General features: G+C 42.5%; 1 protein-coding gene across 9 annotated transcripts in view; it reads left to right on the forward strand.

The window, feature by feature from the left end:
- Positions 1 to 23,890, forward strand: part of LOC308585415 (uncharacterized protein) — a 212,077-nt gene that overhangs the window by 126,043 nt on the left and 62,144 nt on the right. The window contains exons 3-4 of one of the 9 annotated variants that reach the window (XR_014007374.1): positions 2,045 to 2,144; positions 5,214 to 5,774. The exons of 6 other annotated variants lie outside the window; for them this stretch is intronic. The gene's annotated coding sequence lies outside the window, so the exon portion shown is untranslated. Of the gene's footprint in view, positions 1 to 2,044; positions 2,805 to 5,213; positions 5,775 to 23,890 lie in introns of those variants that run through there. 2 more of the 9 variants (XR_014007375.1, XR_014007376.1) reach the window with 2 other exon arrangements.

Below are 23,890 nucleotides of genomic sequence, written 5' to 3' on the forward strand. Positions count from 1 at the left end.
AACTCAAATCAAAGAAACTTGCAAAGACTTTATTTACAATGTGCAGATAAATGCGCGAGGCACATGATGTATGTTTATTTTATAAATACCAATAAATGTGTCAGCCCATGCTGTTAGCCATTATTAAGAATTCCCTTTCAGGCATTAGAATGCCAGACCAACACACATACCTTGTTTTCTATGTGGTTGTGACAGATGCAGGTAAAAATGCACAGAACTGCTTCTGTTGTGTCTGGTTTGGTTCTGAGTTCTAGGCTCTTCACATACTGTGAAAAATATATCTCTACCACAGACTTAAATGCCTACTGAAATAAATTGACAGACCTCCACTTGACATGGAGGTTTGGGTCTTGAATTTCCAATAATAGCTTTATGACTTTTTCTTTTTTGCCAAATCATGAATTTCAGTGTCAGTCTTTTGCATCATTGTAATGTTGACTCTTTTAGCCCCAAACAGCTGAAGCTATCTGGTCCTTGTCAAGGATTGTGAGTTTTATTGGTGCAGAACTTTCTTGAACTTTCTCGAAAAACACACTTGCAGCTGTTGTTTATCTGTTTAGTCACGCGAGTCTGTGGGACTCAAGGTCACTACTCGGCAGCAGCCAATATATCTTCTGCCTGCTGAGCAGTTCTGTATCAGTCCTTTCTTTCTGTTTTCCTCTCTTTTACTTCTGTAACTGGACACTCTCTTGTGAGCTGAAGTTTTTGTACCTTACTGAGGATCAATTTTTACACTTTTAAGCCTCCTCACTAAACTATTACTGAAGAATTCTGCTGCCTGTGTGTGTGTTGTATTTGCACTCTGCACAGGAGATGGATCCCATGCATTTGCTACTCTTCTGCTTTCTGCCCATGCACTGGAGTTGCTGTGCTCAGGCATGGAGACAGGGGGCGCCTGGATTTGCACCAGCCCTGTCAGTCCTTTCACAGGGAGAGAGAATATACATTAGAACATACAATCATACCTCGGAAGTTCAATGGAATCCGTTCCAGAAGTCCGTTTGACTTCAAAAATGTTCAGAAACCAAGGCACGGCTTCCAATTGGCTGCAGCAGGCTCCTGCAGCCAATCAGAAGCTGCAGAACCCATGTCAGATGTTCGGGTTCCAAAGAACGTTCACAAACCGGAACACTCACTTCTGGGTTTGCGGCGTTCGGGAGCCAAAATGTTCGACTTGCAAGGCATTTGGGATCCAAGGTACGACTGTAATGCATTTTGCACACCTGGAGAAGAAAAAGAAAGACAGAATTGATATTTCTAAACAGAGTTGTAAAATTGGGGGGCGGGAATAAGATTCATAATTGATTGAGAAAGGGGGATATTAAAACGTGCATGATTGTAGTACATCAGATCTAACTACACAGAATCTGATGCAACACCCTGTTGCTTTGTCTCAGAGCTGCACACCCACCACCAAGGGCCAACAATGTATGAAGAGTTTCTGAGTTTTGGGGATCCATGTAAAACAGTAACTGTCCTGACCACCTATACCTATTCTGTTGACCCCTCAGTAGACAGAGCAAAACTGTTCCGTTAAATAACGCCCATGAAAATATTACAACTCCAAATTTGCTAATATAATAGCAGTAACTACCTGGGGGCTGGGAAGCAACAGAAAACAGAAAACACCTATGTCCAGTCCTCCTTCATTTTTTCACACAAACATTAATGCTCATATCAGCAATAATATTAAGGTGAAACCCTTTCTGTGAACAACATTTTGCTTCCTTTGTTACTTCACAATCAACCTCCAACTTTTCAAGCAGTCCCTGTAACTGTATTTGACAGCCATTTGGTTTGCAATGATAAGCCACAGGGACGTTTATCTCCCATGCTATGAAAAGATATTCTACTAATATCTGCTGGTCAAGCTGTGTTGAAGGCACCAGAGCGGGCAATGCTGGATTTTCTTCTGGTTAATTGGCAGCCCTAAAGATTATGCAGAGTTGGCTTTGACTTAGCAAATAGGGTGAGAGGGCACAGGAATGGAAGTGGTGCAAGAGAAATGGAATATAGACAGCAAAGGTCTTGTACACTGTTTCAGCTCAGGGCCTCCTGGTCTCCTTTCCAGGCAAATGGTTGCCTTGGGCTCAATTTGTTCGTGATACTGAAAGGAGATGGATGGCAGCAAGATAATCCCACAGGTAAAAGCATCCTCCTATTCTGCAAGTGTACTTTCTTCTCCTCAGCCTCCTTTCTGTAAACACACCTTCTCAAGGCACACTTGCTCATAGAGGCAAAGTCGGTAAAGAGAGGGGTAGAAAATTAAGCTGACTGCACTATAGTGCTAGAGATCATACAGGAGAATTATTCCATGGTTATCCAGTCTGTATATAACACCTAGAGAAAGCAAATAACCAAGAGCTTTAGCATTTAAGCAGTTTTAAAATACAGCAGTTGGGAATTACTCAGTTTCTCTTGTAATTAATCATTTGAAGCCACCACACAGTGCAAAGCAACTGTTACGTTTATTTTATTAATGATGAACTGTGATTTGAACCATGGAATAAGATGATATTTTGTGGGAGAGGAGTCAGACATCAGTTAATTAATCATGGGGATCAAATGATATCATCCTCCTGCCCACTGCCTCCGGTGCCCACCCTTTGGACTCCGGCCTGTCCCTGTAATCTGGTCCAGAAAAGCACTAGGTATAACCTGCAAACCCTCAAGCGCCCAGGGAACTCAGATACCTCATTGAATGCCTCTTGCCATACAAACCTACTTGGTCATCCTTAGAGACCTGCCTCCAAGCAGTGTTAGAAAATCGGATATATAAGCTAGGCTAATATATGGCTCCTTAAACCAGGGTTACTGTCGCCAAAACAGAATGCCTCGTTGCCATTTTTGGGCCGGACTGCTCAAAAGTTGTATTTTTCAATATGATTTCTTGGTTCCTGGAATTCATTCTGATTGTGCAAATAAAATATAATGGGTAGAATTCTACAGGATGTGTTGCAAGTGTCAACAGTCAGTATCCAACAATCCCCAGGCATGCATCTCCAGATGGTGGAGGTGTCAGGTGCCATCCTTGGTCACAAGTAGCCAATAGCCAGGTGCAAAGAGTGTCTGGTGCCTGGTGAATTTTGAATGCTGCCTCCTAGTTCCCCAGCAGAAGAATGTCAGGTGGCAACAAGAGAGAGGGCCTTCTTAATGACACCCCCCCCCCCAGCTTATTGTCTCAGCTGGTGTTCACATTAACATATTTTTGGTACCAGGCTTTTGAATGATTTTAAACATCTTTATTGCAGTTTCTATTGGCTATTTTTTAATCTGATCAGTTCATGTTGATGCTGCTGCTGCTGGGGAAATGGTTCTGATTATTGCAGTGATTCTTTATAATAGCAGATTGTGTTGTGTTTTTTATATTTCTTCTCTCTGACTTATTGCTATTGAATTACTATTTGGTAGTTGGCTTCAGGCTTTGGTGCAAAGCGATGAATGCATTGACTTATTGTTATACATTGGTCTTTATTGAGCTTTTGTGGGTTCAAGCCACATAGTGCAGATCAAACACCAGACTTTCAAATCATAAGTAGAATAATAGAATCAGAAGAATTAAGTCCATGACATCCATTTCATTTAGTTCATCTTCCTCTTACTGATGAGCTGTAGCCTATCCCCTGCTACTGTCACGTTCAGCCACTTTGTTAACTCGAAAACTAACTTTCTGAAATGCATTACTGTTTCCACTTTATTGACACATACATACAATGTTAGTCTTTTGTGATAAAGATAAATGTATTTGGCACTGGATACTAACTTTTAATAATCTTTTCATTACAAAATGGCATGAGTTTTAGTAGACAGCAACCTACTTCATCAGTTTGTTCTTTTTGGTACTTTGAAAAGGAACTAGCTAATGCCAGTGCCTTGGAGTCTTATCAAAGAGAACTACTTGCACCCATCCATTCCTATTGGTTTTGGTGTACTGCTGTCCAGATTTTTAACATCTCTTATGAAGAAGGCTAGTAGTACGGAATCTGTTCACAATTACAGCAGCGCCTTGGTTGTCGAACGGCTTGGCTCCTGAACAAATCGGCTCCCAAATGCCGCAAACTCAAAAGTGGGTCGAACCGACTTCTGGAACGGATTCAGTTTGTCAAACAAGGTACCGCTGTATTCTAATAATAGTAGGGAAGTGGATCTTTTTATACCTGTTTCTGCTCTCCCTCCAATCCTTCTTGATTAGCAAATTGTTCAATAGATGACTGGGTAGAAACGTAAAGTGAGGCCTGTGTATTACAGGCGTTTTCCATGTTTATCAGACTTGTATAGAAAAATGTTTGATACAACCTGTGGTGCTGCATTTAATAGGGATATTGGACATCATCCTCTATGTGTCCTTGAATTGACATTGAGTCTGCAACTGGCATAAGTTCTTCTACAACCTTGGTGGAGGAGCAGATACTAGATGTTCCAAATGTCATTGTGGAATCTCTCCCTCCTAGTAATCTACTCCTGTGGTAATGTCACACAATACGGAAAGGCAAATCTGTGCTTTCCACTAGCTGTACACCCAACAAGGACCTCTTGATGTCTTTTGGTCTTGTCAGGTGAGCTTGTATAGGATGACTTTCCCAGATGTCAGGCTTGGAAAACCGAACTATTCAATGCTAGGAAAATTTGGAAGGGGATTGAAAACAAAACTACTAAAATCATAATGTCATCACGCAAAACTGTGGTGTGACTGCACTTGGAATACTATGTACCATTCTGGTTACCTCACCTCAAAAAGAATATTGTAGAAAAGGCTCAGAAAAGAGCAAGGTGATCAAGAGGGATGGAGAAAAAGTGGCAGCATTGGGGCCTTTTTAGCTTACAGACAAGGGAAGTAAGAGGTGACATTATAGAAGTTTATAAAATTATGTATGGTGTGGAGACAGTGGATAGAAGCTTTCATAGAATCATAGAGTTGGAAGAGACCACAGGGGCCATCGAGTCCAACCCCCTGCCAAGCAGGAAACACCATCAGAGCACTCCTGACATATGGTTGTCAAGCCTCTGCTTAAAGACCTCCAAAGAAGGAGACTCCACCACACTCCTTGGCAGCAAATTCCACTGTCGAACAGCTCTTACTGTCAGGAAGTTCTTCCTAATGTTTAGGTGGAATCTTCTTTCTTGTAGTTTGGATCCATTGCTCCGTGTTTAGGTGGAATCTTCTTTCTTGTAGTTTGGATCCATTGCTCCGCTTTCCTCCCTCTCATTAATAGAACCCAGGACTATCCCTTGAAAGTGAATGTTGGAAGATTCAGGACAGACAAGAAGAGGAACTTCATCTCAGTTCATAATTATGCTATGAAGTCCACTCCCTCAAGATGTAGTGGTGGCTTTAAAAGAGGATTAGACAGACACTGGCTACCCTCCTTGATGGCTGTGGTCTACTTTCAGTGCTTCTGTACTCACGTCCTGCTTGTGGGCTTCTCATCTGGTTGGCTGCTGTCGGAGGATTCTGGACTATGGGGGCCTTTTGCCTGACCCAGGAGGACTTTCCTTCGGCAATATTTGAGCTTTAAAATGTTTCTTCTTATATTTCAATATGGGTTTGCTGAGGTTCACCTTCCTGAGTCAGGAAATACAGCATCTCTCTGTGTGATACAGTTGTCTGTCTGCACAGGCAGTTTTTACATGTGCAGTTTTTTACAGTTGTAACATGTGAAGTGGTCCTTAGGAGTTTGTTAAGTAACTGAAGAATGTGAAAAAAGGTATGGTGTATACTTTTTTTTATTTAAGATCCCCAACTTTAATAATTAATGTTAAGAATAATTGCAATAATCAACTGTATACCAAGAAAGAACATCTTGGTATTAATCATTTCTGTTTTTACTTCTTAATGTTGTACTTTCCTATTGATTTTATCTTTTTGTGTATAAATGGAAAATTTGAAATAAATATTTTTACAATACCTATTTGGATCTCCAGCTTATGTCAATTTGACTTTTAATTAAAAAGGAAAGTTGGTTTTTCTGTGAAGAAAACACCATAGTAATTCATTTTCAGATCTCCCTACTGCTTTGATCCCATTTTTGTCCTCAGGCATCAGTGTGGGCAGGTGCTAATAAAAGCTTATTACTGTATTGGCAGTGCCAGGTGCTGTACCTCCGTAGAAGTAAGATTAATTTTCTATTTCTGGCTCTCCTAAACCCTAACCCTGCCACCCTTTCCGTGTAGGCTCCCAGATTCACCCACAATGACCTGATTGTGATGAGCATGTGCTGTTCTGAAAAACACATTTGTTTGAATACTATGTAATGATGATTCCAAGTTGAAATGTGGAAATTATTTTCAATAAGTCTGGTGTGAAATCAAACATTAAATGTGTGTGTGTGTGTGTGTGTGTGTGTGTGTGTAAATAGGCCTAGGTTTCTATTTTTATCTCTATACCACAGATCCATGGACTGCAGGATCTTGTATTTAGTGCAGAATTTTGTTAATTACTGCACTGTTTTAAAAAATAAGAAAGTTGCTGGCCCTTATAGCTGCAGCAATACACTTCAAAATGGGTGGCAGCTGGTGAATAAAATTTTCATGAATTGAGGAGGGTACATTTCAGTGCCAAATGTATCTCATTTTGCTTCCCATAAATAGAAAAGAAGAATATACAGTGCAAAATAAAATAAAAAGCATTGCAGATTTGCTCCATTTGCATGGAATTCCTGTTGTGGAAGTTGATTTTCTTGGGCACGTATTTTTTTATTCTTTAGTATGGAGTACAACAGAGATATCCTTCCTTCAGCAAAATGCAGGAAGTGCATCTGGGTATTTTAGATTTTTGTTTGTTTGTTTGTTTTACCACCCTTCATCCAAAGGTTTACAACATAAAGACACAAAATACGAAATACATAACATATCAATAAAAGAACAATAGCACACACATAGACACACTCTATAGATTGTTTAACACTCAAAGGCCTGGTTGAAGAAATAGATATAGAACATATTCCCTGCATTTCCGTGCGCTAAACTAGGTGACCCAACTCTACAATTCTATAGAAAAAGATATATTTGTAACTAAGCAAAGTGTTTATCTCCATCTTTGGTCTATTCTCTGAAGACTTAGAAAGCATTTGGCTGACTGGTGCAGTCAGTGTAATTGCTAACTTGCTGTTGCCAATAGAAAGAGCGCACCATCCTCGCATAGGAGCAATGCCCACTCATATGGGAAGTTGCTTTGTGTGCAGTAGAGCCGCTGCTGCCCCCCAATGTGTGCACCCCACTGAGCCAGGCAGTGTTGATGGGACATCTGGGTACCTTGCAAACAGAAACATGTAGCTCATCTGCATCAAGGTGAAAGGTAACTAGGGATCAGGAGTGCCGACTTTCCTTTCCTGAGAATGGCCTAGGGGACTAAGGTGTGTATATGTACTCATGCTCTAAAGGTGGGGGGGGGGTGTTGCTCCTAAGGGGTGCAGCAAGGCCAGGCCATGTCCCATGCTGGTACTTAGACCAATGTTTCAAAATTTATTTTTTCATACTAATTTTGGTATTGTTTTATAGTGCTAGTTTAAAATTGTATATAACTTTTCGCTGCCCTAGCATGGGAGTACATTTGTGAGGCTAGAAAGCAGAGTAAGAAATGCAAAAGTGAATATGTAGATTCCAGCGGAGTAATATGAATGTATTAACAAGAGTTGCAGTTAAACTATGCAGAACCAGTTTTATATATTAAATTAGAGATGTCAGCAAAGTTCTCCAAACCAAAATTTGAAATTATACTTGGGAGCTTATAAAAGCACACCTTGGGTGAGAGGCAAATCCTGAGATTATTCTTTGGCTCAGATCAAAATCCCACCTGGCAAGCAATTCCTCACTCTCCCCATCCACCTGACACTTGGCCCTTTCCTGTTCCCCAAACCCATTTCACCCCCGTCTCAAAGCACATTGACCTCTAACCCCTTCCTTACCTTTAAGAAGAAGCAGCAAATGCCGTTGCAGCAGGTCCTCAGGAGAGCCCCATTTCCCTTGTTTATCCTTGTTTATATCCAGTTCGGAGAACTGAGGCTTTGTGTGGCTTGAAACAAGGTTCTTTATTCTTTCATCTACTGTATTACCTTATTTCCTTGATTTGCTATGTCTGCTTCAGAACACATATCTTTCACATACTACAGAAGATGGAATAATCTGAAGCAGACAGTAATATTTGAAAGCTGTATACAAGAATAACAATAATACAATGCAATTGTCTTATGAAGTTATTAAATAGTTATAAAGGAAATAAAGAGCAGCTAAATTATCTATTTAAAATATTTCGTTATAAAACATTTATCATTCTAGAAGAAAAAACAGTTATCATTAGTTTTTACAATTTTCCCATAATCTCTTCCAATTGGGAACTAAATTTAAAATCCCCCAGAAAAATGTGGAAGGTAAACCTAATTTTCCAATCATTTTCATGCCACCACACCCAGACCCTTATATCTATACCTCCCAGTAAAGTGATTACTTGCACATCCAAAACCTGCCCTTCACCCCAGGCCTTACCAGCTAACAGGCTATATGCATATTATCCGCAGAGCTGTCCTTGTTTTTGCTGTCTGTCTATCTTGGTAGATCACAAGTTCTGCAGGTGGAAGGACCACTTCACAAACACTCACGGCAGTTGCCATAGTGGGAGACATTAGGAACTGAATTCATCTCAATTTGCAGTCTACCTCAGGTACCGAGACCATCCCCAGATTTCATTTTTTGTCACATGACAGTGTAACCAAGAGATGGAATCTAGGACCTGCCTCACAGTTTTAAAACGCCACTGTTACAAAGCTTTATTGTAAGCTTTTTTTCCAATTTTTCTAAATTTCAGAATACAAGTTAATCTCATTTCTACTATTCTCATTTATACTATGTCTTATCAGGTTTCAGCCCCCCCCCCAATTACATGTATTCAGATTAATTAGCTGCATCCAGTTCATGAAGAGCCTTGCCAAAAAAGTTTCATTCCCAAGCAAGTAATGACACAAAAAACATATGTCTATTCCACATAGCATCCTAAGCAGGAAGGTGGGCCTTGTGGCCTCACTTCCAAAAGGCAGGAAATGATGCTTCTATTCCTAGCTTCAATCCCACTTTCCTGTGTGACCTTTGGCAAGACACTCCATCTCCCCATTTATCTGCTATGCTAAGTGTACAGTTGTGATAATTATATCTCATGTGGGCAATATAGTTGTGGCAATTTAAATTGCTGAAAGAAAAGTGCCTGGGTACGAATTTCTACAGTGGCACAAGATATCATATGCTGATGTTCTTTTCATTGTAGAGCCAAAGATCTTACACACACACACACACACACACACACACACACACACATATATATATATATATATATATATATATATATATATATATATATATATATCTCAGTACCAGATAATGCTGCTGAATTCAGATCAATAATTAGAGTATCACCTTTCCCTCATTGAATATGAGAATGCACAACAACAACAAAAATTAGGCATTTTCAGTGGGAACTCTTCCACAAGCAGAGAAGAGGGTCAGGATGCAACAGGCCAGATGTTCCAGTAGGATGAGGAATACACCTAATAGTGGGGGAGGGGAATCCGAAGCATGGCTGAAAGCAAAGGAGCCATGTCAGACCCGACTGGGATTCCTCTTCAGTGAATCTGACTTCGATAAATCCTTCTGAACTCCCAAATAATCTCTAGCCAGCTTACAGTGCGTTTTTGCACATTGTCCTGGGTACTATTTCAAATATTGAGGATAAAATTAAGAAATGAAAATCTAATTTGTGGTCATCAGCTTAGCTATTCCTGGTTTATGACTACAGCCATACCTTGGATCCCGAATGCCCTGGAACTCGGATGTTTTGGCTCCCAAACATCGCAAACCCGGAAGTGATTGTTCAAGTTTGCGAACATTCTTTTGGAACATGAACACCCAGTGGGGCTTCCGCAGCTTCTGATTGGCTGCAGGACCTTCCTGCAGCCAATCAGAAGCCATGATTTGGTTTTCACATGTTTTGGAAGTCAAACAGACTTCCAGAACGGATTCTGTTTGACTTCCAAGGTATGACTATGTGTTGAATTACAACTTGCTCTTTCTTCCGTAGGCTTGCCTTTCTTAGTATATAGTTTGCTTTTTTGGCTATCAAATAAATAAATGGCTAGTATTGCAGGAATAGAATCAGAAATTTTAGATACAGTTTCTTTGGTTGCGGAAGGAGAAGTGCCAGAGATGACTAGAGCCTCATCTAAAGCCAACAACATGTTTTTTTCTGTTGCACACTGCCCCGTGATCGTCAGGTGAAGGGCTGTATGTAAATTTAATAAATAAAAAAATAAAGCTTTTCTCCACAGTCGGTATGCAAAGCAAGTGGGCTGTAGAAAGAGAACCGGGAGCTCTGTCCCTCCTTTGCCAGCACACTCACTCAACCTGGAGGGCATTTCTGGTCACCAAGTGGTTAAAAACAAGATGTTGTTGTTGTTGTTTACTGAGCCAGTTGGTGTGTAGATTATTTCCTTTGCACTTAATCACCCGCTTATATTTCCCAGTGCCAGTCTGACATTGTTAGTCATTCTTCTGGATGTGTGTGAAAAGCACACAACCCCTCAGCAAACTAGCCATAAAATTATGTCTTCCTCACTGAAGGCAAAATGGAGTACACCTATAATAACAGTGCGGTAAAATACTGTCCACCTATTTCTGGACGTTCGTCTGTGCTGCTTTCCAAGCACTCAGAGAAACAGAAGCCCATGCCCTAGTATATATCGTTTTCTTTAAAATAAGTGTGTTATTGTTGTGAAATCTTAAATATGCCTGACTGCATTTCCTTACAACCATTTCTTACCACCCCTCCTCTTTCTGCTATTCATTACCCTCATTTCCTCTTTCTCTCTCTCTCTCTCTTTCTCTTTTTTCTTCTCTACTGCAATGGTGGTTGGACTGGTAGGGTGGAAGATAGGGGTACTTGGATCTACAATGGTACCTTGGGTTAAGTACTTAATTCGTTCCGGAGGTCCGTTCTTAACCTGAAGCACCACTTTAGTTAATGGGGCCTCCTGCTGCAGCCACACGATTTCTGTTCTCATCCTGAAGCAAAGTTCTTAACCCGAGGTACTATTACTGGGGTAGCGGAGTCTGTAAGCTGAAGCGTCTGTAACCCAAGGTACCACTGTAGTACCAAAAACAAGTATTTCTTTAAAAAAGAAAAAAATTGTGCCAATACTCACCATGAAGTTGTTACGGTAAGTGCCACACTTTTAACATGGGGGGCAGGAAGTGCCGGTACTGTGTATCCTGGCGTATCCCCAGAAAAAAGCACTGCCAATAACTAATTCTAGTTATTGTGATCTACCAAACAAAAAACTGACTAACTTGATAGTTGTGGTGACTTGATAGTTGATTGCTGGGGGCATGAACTCTGCTCCCTCTTCTGAACATTTTTAGCTATCATGCCAAATAACTGTTGATGAATATCATCTATGAGTATATCTAACTCATTTCTAAAAGCCATTTTAGTTGACATTCAGCATTATTTTGTGATATGGCATGCTCATGAACCTTTGAACTGTTCATAGAATGAAATGATCAGCAATAAAATGTTCTCAATTCACTTTCTATGAGGGAAGGAAACGATGAAGGTTTTGCTGGAATAAACTCTGCACACATATCTTAAAGCTTAGACAGGCTCTAGGCTGAGAACTAGGAAGGTTAAGTGAGAAGAGTCCTCTGTTTGGAGGAAGAGGGCGTAATCGGTAGTGAGATACAGGAAGCTAAAGAAAAGTTAAATGAATGAACTGGAGTGTTGTGGGAGGGGAAGTGGAATAAAGAGGAGATGCGGAGTTGAAGAAAGGAGTGGGGAATAGGATAGGGCAGTGTTCCCCAACCTTGGGCCTCCAGCTGTTTTTGGACTACAACTCCCATCATCCCTCACTAGCAAGACCAGTGGTCAAGGATGATGGGAATTGTAGTCCAAAAACAGCTGGAGGCCAAGGTTGGGGAACACTGGGATAGGGCACAGAGCCAAGGGGAGTGCTAAATGTTCTATATAAAAAAGAAATGTGCTGAAGTTACACAGGTTAAACTGCATGCTACCTTACCTATAAAGCCCTAAATGGCTTGGGACCTGGCTGCCTTCTCATGAACCAACCCACTCTCTTCATTTGACATAGGAGTGCCTTCAAGTTCCCTCACCATCTGAGGTAAGACAGATGGCAGCAGGTCAGATAGCAGGTGTTAAGAATGCCTTTCCTGGAAAAGCTGGCCTGGTGTCAACTTTGATGCCTTCTCGACACCGGACAAAGGTGCTCTTTTTTCATTTGCCCAAGCAGTCAAACATCTATTATAACGGTTTTTAGTTTGCCTTTGTACTCTGCTAAATTTATTGACTTTTAAGGCTGCTGTGGTTTTAAGGTTTTAGATGGAGTTTTTATGGTATTTCTTGTCTGCAACTGTACATTGCACAGGAGTCTTGCACTGAACTGCCTATAAATAGGTTGGAATCAATAAATAAACAAATTAAGCAAATATTAATGCAAAACATTGTGTTGTGTATCTAGTAGGAGTTTCCTGCTCCTCCTTTTGCACAAAACAGAGACCCTTATTCTTATTTGATCTTCCTTCATTCTTAAAAGGAGGAGGCTGCAACAAATACCGTATTTTTCGCTCTATAAGACACACTTTTCCCCTCCTAAAAAGTAAGGGGAAATGTGTGTGTGTCTTATGGAGCGAATGCAGGCTGCGCAGCTATCCCAGAAGCCAAATCCCTCTTGCTGTTCTGGCTTCTGGGATTCAGAATATTTTTTTTCTTGTTTTCCTCCTCCAAACCTAGGTGAGTCCTATGGTCTGGTGCATCTTATAGAGCAAAAAATACGGTACTTTCTCAAATGACATAGGGCATCAAAAAAGTTGTCCACTGTTGTAAGTGTTATCTGACATGGTCAAAATTGCTATTTTAAGAGAAAGCAATATTTTGTAGCAGAGTCCCTGTAGTAAGACACTTTTAATTTCAAGTCCACTGACACACATCTGAAAGGAACGGGAAGATATTGCATCATGTTACATTTTTAGAAAGGGCCTTATAACAACAAGCTCTCCATGTAAAATTATTGTGAGGAGTATTAAAGTTAAGCTGTGATCCTCAAAGAACTTAGCATCTACTGGGGCATGAGCGTTATGACTATTATGAAGGTCAGCCATTTTTTGAAACTAGAAGCAGGTGCAAAAGCATAAAAGGATTACTGAACTATTTTGAACATGACAAAAGGGGGCGAGACAGAATGTGTGATTGACTTGGGCTTCCTGTTTCCTGCATCCTCAGCTGGGGCTGAAATTGAGTTATCATATTTCAGTGCCAGGACTGGGGGGTGGGTGAGATGACAGCATACAATATGAATTGCAAATGAAACAGAGAAGCTCCAAAAAGTGCACAACAGTTGTGCATAATGGGGACCCTTCTCACTTTGGGGGGGGGGGGGATAATCTTGCAAATCACTCTGGAAAGCTTTGTGAATTCCACAAGCCTTTACTCTACCATTTGTGCTTTCGTCCCTTTTGCAGTGTTTGTATTGTGTTCATTCTAAGAAAAAAAATGAAAGCTCACCAGCATAGTCTAATTCTAGTGTGCGAGGTGTGGGGAGTCCAGCTTAATGCCATTTTACTCAACAAAAATGCTGAAGCTGACAAAGACCAAGGGGACTCTGCCACTCAGACTGTCATACAGTATACCTCTTTGAACATACCTAAAAAAGCACAACATAGATATTTGTGGTAGCAAAATACGCCTTAAGATTCTCACAAATCTAGTTCTCAAGTGGCTGTTCAATCAGTAATTATTATAAAGGATCATACACTGATCAAAAAGGCATCTAGTTAGTAGGAGTGAACGTTTTTTTGAACATGGCCATTCAGTGGAATAGGAGGGCAATGTTTAGAGACAAGATGTACATAGATATATGTGAAATGTGTCCCTATTTCGTCTTTCTAGCATTCTGGCTTCACATGTCCTGGGCACTCGTCTCAGAAGGCACATATGTAGTTTTAGCCATGCAGATATTCTTGAGTGTCATTGTTGTCTGCAGTTGGTTTGCTTGCACAACATCTTGAACATTCTGTCACTACTTTCCTCCTTGATTGATCTGACAGTAATGTTGAGCTGCTGCTGCTTCTTCAGAACATTAATCAGCAACAGCAGATTTGTGGCTTTCACTAGGACTGAGTCAGCGGTTCTCCTGCTTGAAATCTGGAGGATGAAAGTTCCTCCAAAACTTGGGTGGGGGTCTCCTCCAGGTAGCTAACTGGAAATGCTGCTGTGTGATGACACCTTGCCATTCTCATGGGGATTATGGAAAATAAAAATGGCAGTTGCCAGTTATCCAGGAGAGCCGCTGTGGGCATGGCCCACATTTTTGTTCCTTTGCCAATAATAATAATAGTAATAATAGTAATAATAATAATAATAATAATAATAATAATAATAATAATAAATGGATACCCTGCCCATCTGCCTGGGTTTCCTCCCCCCCCCCCCAAATTCCACTGCCTGCAACTGGGACAGTGAACAGGGGTGCCAGTTTTGGTCAGTCCTATGTTTGTTGTTGTTCTGTTGTTATTATGGTTATTATTTATTTATACCATGCCTTTTCCCCTGATGGGACTTAAGGTGGCTTACATATAAAAATGAGAACTAAAAACGTAGGAAAAAAACATTAAAAATAAGTCAACATTGTTAGAAGTAAAACTATATACAGTGGTACCTCGGGTTACATATGCTTCAGGTTACACACGCTTCAGGTTACAGACTCTGCTAACCCAGAAATAGTACCTTGGGTTAAGAACTTTGCTTTAGGATGAGAACAGAAATCGTGCTCCGGTGGCGCAGCAGCAGCGGGAGGCCCCATTAGCTAAAGTGGTGCTTCAGGTTAAGAACAGTTTCAGGTTAAGAACGGACCTCCAGAACGAATTAAGTACGTAACCAGAGGTACCACTGTACATTTATAAAACCTATTAAAACCATGCCAGTAATTACACTAACAACAGCACAGCACCACCCCTTCCATTAAAAAAGCAGCCTGTTGCCAAAAGCTTGAGGGAGCCAATCTAGCTTTTCCAGGGAGGGAGTTCCAGTGTCTGGGAGCAGCCACTGAGAAGGCCCTCTCCCGCATCCCTACCAAAGTGTAGATGTTAAGTTGTGAACATATCAGACGACACAGTGATTTTTCAAACAGCTCTTGTCTATTCACAGGCCAGAACAGAACTGAACTGAAGGGTTCAGCCAGCCTGCTTATATAGAGCTCCACTAGAACACAACAGTAACCATTTTCTGTAACTATCCAATCACTGAACGTCACTTTCAATCCCTTATTTGCATATGTGGACCTGGGTGAAAACTATCTACAGTATCCCCCTGCTGGCCCAGGGTGAGAACTTCAGTACATAACAGTAGACTTGCACATGGTGGCCATCTTCCATTTTGATTTGCAATGCTCATTTGGGGCTTCTCAGATGTATGTAAAAGCAGGAAGCAGGTGTGGGGAATGCTGGCCGGCAATGATGCCCACCTAATAGGGGAAAAACAGCACCAAAGCAGCAGCCGATAGGGGAAGTAACGGAACAAGGTAAGGAGAGATGTGGTGGAAGATGCTTTCTAACATTCCGAAAGCACTGTTTTGCCTCCAGAACATAACATGTTAATATTCTGGTGAATACTTGGTTCTACCTATATAAATAGTAACAAGTATTATAAGGTGTTAACAGTGGTGCAGGTTAGGTACCAAGAGAGTTGACAATTGGATTTTCCATGATAAATTCCATTGAAGTATTTTATCTTGCATACTGTCCATGCAGTTGTGGTTCCTGAGCATTAATAAAGTTCTTCCTAAACCTTTTAGCTCTCGGGCTGGGGGTGGGGGGCAGCTGTGTCCTCTCACTCTAACTCTGTAACATCTGTTTGATAGAAGAATGTCAGTAAGGGAAAGATCAGCAAGAGGGAAAAAGACAATTAGATCCCCAGGGTATAGATGTGCAAAAGTCCTCTGAGAAATGCTACTGGTCTTATCAAAAAAACTCCACTTCCCTTGAAAGCCCACTGGTATTTTGCCTGAACCACAGATTAATTTTGAATTTTATTTTAGGTGAAATTCGAGGACAGCCTGGGACAGTGCTCATCCCAATAAAAGTTGCTACGTTCATCAAAACCCATTTTGAATTTTCTTGAAATCCTTCAGGTGGTTTGCCTGAGGAACGATGCCCAAATTAGCTCTGAATCTAATTTTAAGTTGACATTTTGATGGCAAGTCTCTTCTAGGGGAAGACAGGTTAAAAATGTTTCAATACTAGAATTGCTAACAGAATGCTTGAAGTTAGTATATTTTTATTTTTACCTTATTGATTACTAAAAACAAAAGAAAAATAACAGGCAGTATCTACAACCTCCATACTTTTAAAGACACCAATAAATTTAATTTTGGCGATACAGTCTATAATAATTTGCAGGGCTTTCATCAAGATGGCATTCAATTTTCATCAAGGCAAACAATTTGTAACATTTTAAGGGAAGTCTGATATTGTTTAGACTGCCAGTGAGGATTTTGTCTCCTGTCTTCTTGTCTAGACAATGGGGCGGTTTCCTTAAAACGTTAAAAATTGCTTCCTATTACCAAAACCAAAAAGCTTCTTTCCACATAATTGACTGTCTCTTTTGTGCCATGCTACAACCAGAGCTTTTATTTTGGTCTAGAAATGGCGGGTATTGATTGCTTGCTAAACCCACTTAAAAGCAGCTTCAATTGGCACAATTATAATCCATTATAAAAATGCAGCATTTTAAAAACATCAGCCCTAAAAACAGATAAATTTAGCTGCCTGCAAGTTGATTTGGTGACATATTTATGAAATTGTTCATGTGCTCAGGCTTTTTTTACAAGTTTTAATTTCAAGCTATACAATTCCTTTGAGAAGTTTCTTTTGAGCATTTCGTAGAATCTGTTTACTGAAGATGTCAGAGGAATAGGCTTGCGTAGCATTATAGGTCATGATATTCTGCTGTGCCAGGCAGAGAGGGAGCCCTCTTTTTCTTTCTTTCCTTAATGGCCCATCAGTTGCTATTGGGGGTTTCTTCTGCCTGTGGCTAAAAGGAAAGTTTGCAGTTTGGATCTGGGAGAAAAGGCTGAAAAGAGGTTTCTTGCTGGCTTTTAAAGATCCATCTTTTAAAAATGTTTTTATTAAAGATTTTATTGGGTTAAAGAAGTACATACATTGTCTCTCTTTTCAGATTATAAAGTGTTTTTTTACAGATCAGTTATATTTGATGTGAGACTTTAATGTTATATAGAGGATGAGGTTGGGGAGAAGAGAGTCGGAGAGAGAGGGGAGGGGGAGAAAAGAGGGGGAGCTGCTGCTTGGGAGGGCGGGAGGGAGGGAGGGAGGGAGGGAGGGGTGCCTGGCCGGGGCTCACACACTTCCCCCATCCTCCACCTGCACTTTGGTAAATGTTATAGAAGTGCCACTACTATTGCCATCTCTTGCAGGGAAATTAGCCTGGTAAAGCTATCCTGGAACTCCTTATATCAAGAACTTCTTGAATAGAAAAGAAAATCATAAGTTGTTTGAAGTTGAATGCAGATTTGTCTCATGCACTTTTTGATCATTCTTTTGTACGATCTTATTTGTTCCTTTTCACCAGTGTTTTAGATTTTTCTTCCTTTCTATTTTCTTCCTTACATTTTACTTTTCAAGTCAGAAAAAGCAAAAACAAAACAAATGAATACTGAATATAGTTTGGTTTTGCAGAGTAACAGAGGGCTGTGTGTGTGTGTGTGTGTGTGTGTGTGTGTGTGTGATCGGATGATCACTGAGATCATCCGAGGAGACTGTTGTTGACAGTGCCGCAACCTGCAAACTTCCAGCTACTGGGCCTGCTTTGTGTTGGTGCCTGTCTCTGGGATGTTTTCCCTGCCTGCAATACGGGAATATCCATCTCTAGTGTGTCTAGTGACACTTACTGAAAAGGAGAGTTGGTCCTGGTCTCTGTGTGTAACATCCACCCAGGGAAAAATATCTACAGCTAGAGAAAGGAGTCTCTGAGCTTAGATAGGAAGATGGTGTTGAGTGTCTTGGGAGAGCATTCAGACTGAGTTGGAGCCAGGAGAAGGAGAAGCTGTGAGGATACAGTCTCCTTGGGTCTCCATCCAGTCAGGAGGGGAGAGATCTTCCAGAAAGAGAAGACTCCCAAACCGGGCAAAAGGGGTGCGTGGGAATCTCCTGGGTCTGTTAGACTGCCAGAGGTATCTCAGGAGTATGACTGGTCAAAGGCTGGGAAACGGACAGAAAGTACCACCTCATTGTTTAAGAACCAAAGTATTAAGCTGTAACACCTACACAACAACTAAGTTTAGGAACTGAAGTGAAAGAAGTGGAAATAAACTTTTGTCTAGAAACCTGTAACATCTAACTGAGGAGTAATTGAATTAAAGCAGCTGACATTTAAAAGAAGCTGCACATTTATTACCTTGTTTAGAAGCCTGTATCATCCACCTGATTAAGTATAATTATTAACAGGTTAACTGTTTCCTGAAAGACCTTTTATCTCCTGACACATCCTTTGTTTTATCAACTTCATTCTGTAAACTAAATCTTTCTTATTTGTCAAACTTCTGCCTGAGTCTCCAAGAATCTAAGTGTACTCTCACACAAAACTCATATGATAACCCCTGGTGGTTATATATAGTGTATACAGAGGTGAGATTTGCTTCAATTGGTGGCAGAGAGAGGGATCCACTACAAATTGGTGGCAAAGGTTTGATCCAGTACAGTATCTTTTGTCCAGTCATTTGCTGGATCATACTTATTATTTTTAGTGCTTTGTAGTCTTGAGTAATTTATTCTTAAGAAAATGAAAGTATTTGCTGATTATATTGTTTGTTTGTGTGCATTGAGTTGCTGCATGTTTTAGAGCTCTTGACTATTGTTTTAGAGTTTTTGAGTTGAGTCCTTATTGCAGGGCCTGACAGGCTTCTTAAGGACTGCTGCTGCTGCTCAGCAGAGAGGGCTTCCTCTTTTAAATGATTTTTATATCCTTTTATATCCTTTTTTTTTTAGTGCTTTAATAGTTTTTAACTGGGTTGTAAAGGCGCTTGATGGGATGTGCCTGGGAGGAGAGGAGTGGGAGAGGCCCAGTTACAGGGGTTCTAAGTAGGGGGAGGTATGGTGAGGGAGGAGGGGCAGGCTGGGTGAGGGGCACACAGCCAAGGCAGTTAGTGACTGTGCTGTGTGCCAGCCCCCCCTCCAACCTGGGTCTGTGACTGCTGCTGTTGAGCGCCAGGGCAGCCCAGAATAAAATCTCCCTCATCCATGATCTGATTATGGATGGGGAGGCTGATCTGGCTTGCATCACTGAAACTGGGTGGGTGAACAGGGTGGAGTTGGTCTCACCCAGCTGTGCCCACCTGGGTACTCAGTGCAGCATCCGGCCAGACTCGAAGGTCAAGGAGGGGGCGTTGCTGTAGTCTATAGAGATTCTCTATCTCCAGCCTCTCTATCCAGTTGTGGGGGGGGGGGCTAGAGTGTGTGTTCCTGGCGTTGGCCAATCAGGACAGATTAGGGATTCTGCTGGTTTACTGCCCAGTAGTCTCCCTGCTGACAGAACTGGTCTCGGAGGCGGTGTTGAGGACTCCCAGACTGCTGGCTCTGGGAGACTTCAACACCCATGTCAAGGCAGCTGGCTCTGAGGTGGCTCAGGAATTCATGGCTGCCATGGCAACAATGGGGCTGTCCCAACATGTGCCCAATGCACATGGCAAGCCACACTCTAGACTCTAGATTGGGCAGAGGTTGATTTGAAAGTAGGGGACATTGACATCAGTCCCTTGTCATGGTCAGAGCACTTCTTGATTAGATTTAGGCTTTCAGCACCATTTCCCATGCACAGAGGCGGGGGACCTATTAGGAAGGTCCGCCCTCGGAGGCTGATGGATCCAGTGGGATTCCAAACGGCTCGGGTGGGGGGGGGCGTTTCCAGCTGATACGACTGGAGCTCCTGTCAAAGCCCTGGCTGACCTCTGGAACACCCAAGTGGCTTGGGCCATTGACACAATTGCCCTTGAGTGCCCTCTCCCACTTCATGGAGCCCAATCGGCCCCCTGGTATACTCCAGAGCTTAGGGCGAGGAAACAAGCTGGGAGACGTCTTGAACGCAAGTGGAGGAAAGATCCGAATGAATGCAACCACATACTGGCAAAAGCTCATTATCGAGCCTACTTAGTGGCAGTGCAGGCAGCAAAGAAGGCATACTTTGCTGCCTCCATTGCATCCTCATCATGTCGTCCGGCAGAACTTTCCTGGGTTGTATGGGGCCTTTTATAGGCTGGCCCAGAGGAAGTGATAGAACCAATGGTAGCTCGCTGTGACTTGTTTGCAAAGCATTTTGAGGATAAAATTGCTTCCATCCACCATCACTCTGCTGTTATGTTGTTGTTGTTGCTGTTGCTGTTGCTGTTGTTTAGTTATTTAGTCATTTCTGACTCTTCGTGACCCCCTGGACCAGAGCACGCCAGGCACTCCTGTCTTCCACTTCCTCCCGCAGTTTGGTCAAACTCATGCTGGTAGCTTCGAGAACACTGTCCCACCATCTCATCCTCTGTCGTCCCCTTCTCCTTGTGCTCTTTCCCAACATCAGGGTCTTTTCCAGGGAGTCTTCTCTTCTCATGAGGTGGCCAAAGTATTGGAGCCTCAGCTTCACGATCTGTCCTTCCAGTGAGCACTCAGGGCTAATTTCCTTAAGAATGGAGAGGTTTAATCTTCTTGCAGTCCATGGGACTCTCAAGAGTCTCCTCCAGCACCATAATTCAAAAGCATCAATTCTTCGGCGATCAGTCTTCTTTATGGTCCAGCTCTCACTTCCATACCATCACTACTGGGAAAACCAAACTTTAACTATACGGACCTTTGTTGGCAAGGTGATGTCTCTGCTTTTTAAGATGCTCTGCTGTTACAGCAGATGAATTTCATGGAGTGTCCAGAGCACAGTCTAGCCCCATTGTGTTGGATGAGTTTCAGTTGGTAAGGCCTGAGGATGTGGACAAGGTGCTTGGGTCGGTTAGGGCGACCACTTGTGCCCTAGACCCTTGCCCCTCTTAGCTGATAAAAACCAGCAGGCTGGGCCCGGAAGGTGATCAACTACTGGCCAGTTTCTAATCTCCCTTTCCTGAGCAAGGTTTTGGCGTGAGTGGTTGCAGACCAGATCCAGGTGCTTTTGGAAGAAACTGATTTTCTGGGTCCCTTTCAGTCAGGGTTTAGTTCCAGTTTTGGCACAGAAACTGCTTTGGTCGTCCTGTATGATGACCTCTGTCGAGTGAGAGACAAGGGAAACAGGACCCTGTTAATTCCTCTCAACCTCTCAGCGGCTTTTGATACCATCGACCATGGTATCCTTCTGAAGCAACTGTCTGAACTAGGGGTGGGTGGCACCACTTTGCAGTGGTTCCAGTCCTACTTGGATGGTCATTTCCGGAGGGTGTTACTTGGGGAGTGCTTTTCAGCCCCCATGTTGTTTAACATTTACATGAAACCGCTGGGTGGAGTTATCCATAGGTGTGGAGTATGTTGTCAGCAGTACAGTGGTACCTCGGGTTACATACGCTTCAGGTTACAGACTCCGCTAACCCAGAAATAGTACCTGGGGCAAGCACTTTGCTTCGGGATGAGAACAATTGTGTGCTGGCGGCGCAGCAGCAGTGGGAGGCCCCATTAGCTAAAGTGGTGCTTCAGGTTAAGAACAGTTTCAGGTTAAGAACAGACCTCCAGAACAAATTAAGTTCTTAACCCGAGGTACCGCTGTATGCAGATGACACTCAGCTCTTATTTCTCCAGGTGAGGCAGTGGAAGTGCTAGACCAGTGTCTTACCTCGGTAATGGACTGGATGAGAGCCAACAAACTGAAACTCAATCCGGATAAGACGGAGGCACTGTTAGTGGATGGTTCCCTAGACTAGATGGGTGGGAGTTCGCCTGCTCTTGATGGGGGTTACACTTCCTCTGAAGGAGCAGGTTCGTAGCTTGGGGTTCCTCCTGGATCCTTTGCTGTCACTTGAGGCTCAGGTGGGCTCAGTGGCCCAGAGCGCCTTCCATCAGCTTCGGCTGGTGGCCAAGCTGTGCCCCTATCTGGACAGGGATAGCCTAGCTACTGTTGTCTATGCTCTGGTAAACTCAGGGTTAGATTACTGCAATGCGTTCTACGTAGGGCTGCCTCTGAAGACGGTTGGGAAACTTCAGCTAGTGCAGAATTCAGCGGCCAGGTTGCTCACCGGAGCAAGGCGGTTTGAGCATATTGCACCAATCCTGGTCCGATTGCACTGGCTACCAATTAGTTTCCAGGCCCAATTCAAAATGCTGGTCTTGACCTATAAAGCCTTAAACGGCTCAGGACCGCAATACCTCAAGGACCGCCTGTTTCCATAGGAACCTATCCAGACCCTGAGATCATCTTTGGAGGCCCTTCTTCGTGTGCCCCCTCCTTGAGAGGTCCAGAGGGCGGCAAAATGAGAACGGGGCCTTCTCTGCAGTGGCTCCCCGTCTGTGGAACGCTCTCCCCAGGGAAGTTCACCTGACACCTTCATTATACATCTTTAGGCGCCAGGCAAAAATGTTCCTTTTAAAGGAGGCCTTTGGTTGATTTGATTGACATCCTGTGCCCTTTTAAAATGTGGGGTTGGGGGGGTTATTGGGTTGTTGTTTTTAATTTGATTATGTATTTTGTGATTTTATATTTTAATTTTGTTCTCTGAACCACCCTGAGACCTCCAGGTACAGTGTGGCATGTAAATTCAATAAATAATTATAAAATAATAATAATAATAATAATAATAATAATAATAATAATAATAATAATAATAATAATACCACCACATCTAACTATTATATATATGATAAGCAGTCTGTAAGGGACCTGGGTGGTGCTGTGGGTTAAACTACAGAGCCTAGGACTTGCTGATCAGAAGGTTGGTGGTTTGAATCCCCACGACGTGGTGAGCTCCCGTTGCTCGGTCCCTGCTCCTGCCAACCTAGCAGTTCGAAACCACGTCAAAGTGCAAGTAGATAAATAGGTACCACTCCAGCAGGAAGGTAAACAGTGTTTCCGTGCGCTGCTCTGGTTTGCCAGAAGCGGCTTAGTCATGCTGGCCACATGACCTGGAAGCTGCACACCGGCTCCCTCGGCCAGTAAAGCGAGATGAGCGCTGCAACCCCAGAGTCGGGCATGACTGGACCTAATGGTCAGGGGTCCCTTTACCTTTACCTTAAGCAATCTGTAATTTGAATATACACACGTAAATAGTAAAATAAACAGAGGATCTTCTACATGCACTGAGTTCTGGGTCTTCCCATCCCACAGATGTACTGGACCTACATAGGAGCCTTATAGCTAACCCTTCCATTGGAAGTAATGAGCAGTTATTCTGCCCATCCCCAGCTTAGCTAGATGGGGAAGGATGAGGAAGGGGCTCAGTTTGTCCCTCTCTCTCTCTCTCACACACACACACAGGTATATGGAAGGGAATGATAGTTTTCTCCTTGTTATTTGGGCTGAGCTAAATTTCTCAACTAAAACTACGTCCCTTCTTGAGCATTTTGAGGGTGGGGCAAATTTTGAGGGTGAGGACAAAACACCCCAACACTCCTTAGGTATCTCGCCCCTGCTGGCTGCCATCTTTAGTTCCTCCATACCCCTAGAATGCTACATTAGGTGTCGTGTTTTTTCCAGGACATCAAGGGGAATTAAGATGTCAGCCAACAGCAACTAGGACTGCCAGCAAGTTGCATCCCCTTGCAACCTCAAAATTGGCCCATCCTAGAAAAATAGCCAACCCATTCCTCCTTTTCGCTGCTCCTGAAGGGGTGAGAGAACGAGGGGCATTTCAGTTAAGCTCTACATGAATAGTTCTCA

This window comes from Podarcis bocagei (assembly GCF_964188305.1).
Source record: "Podarcis bocagei genome assembly, chromosome: 4".
NCBI classification, from domain to species: Eukaryota; Metazoa; Chordata; class Lepidosauria; order Squamata; family Lacertidae; genus Podarcis; species Podarcis bocagei.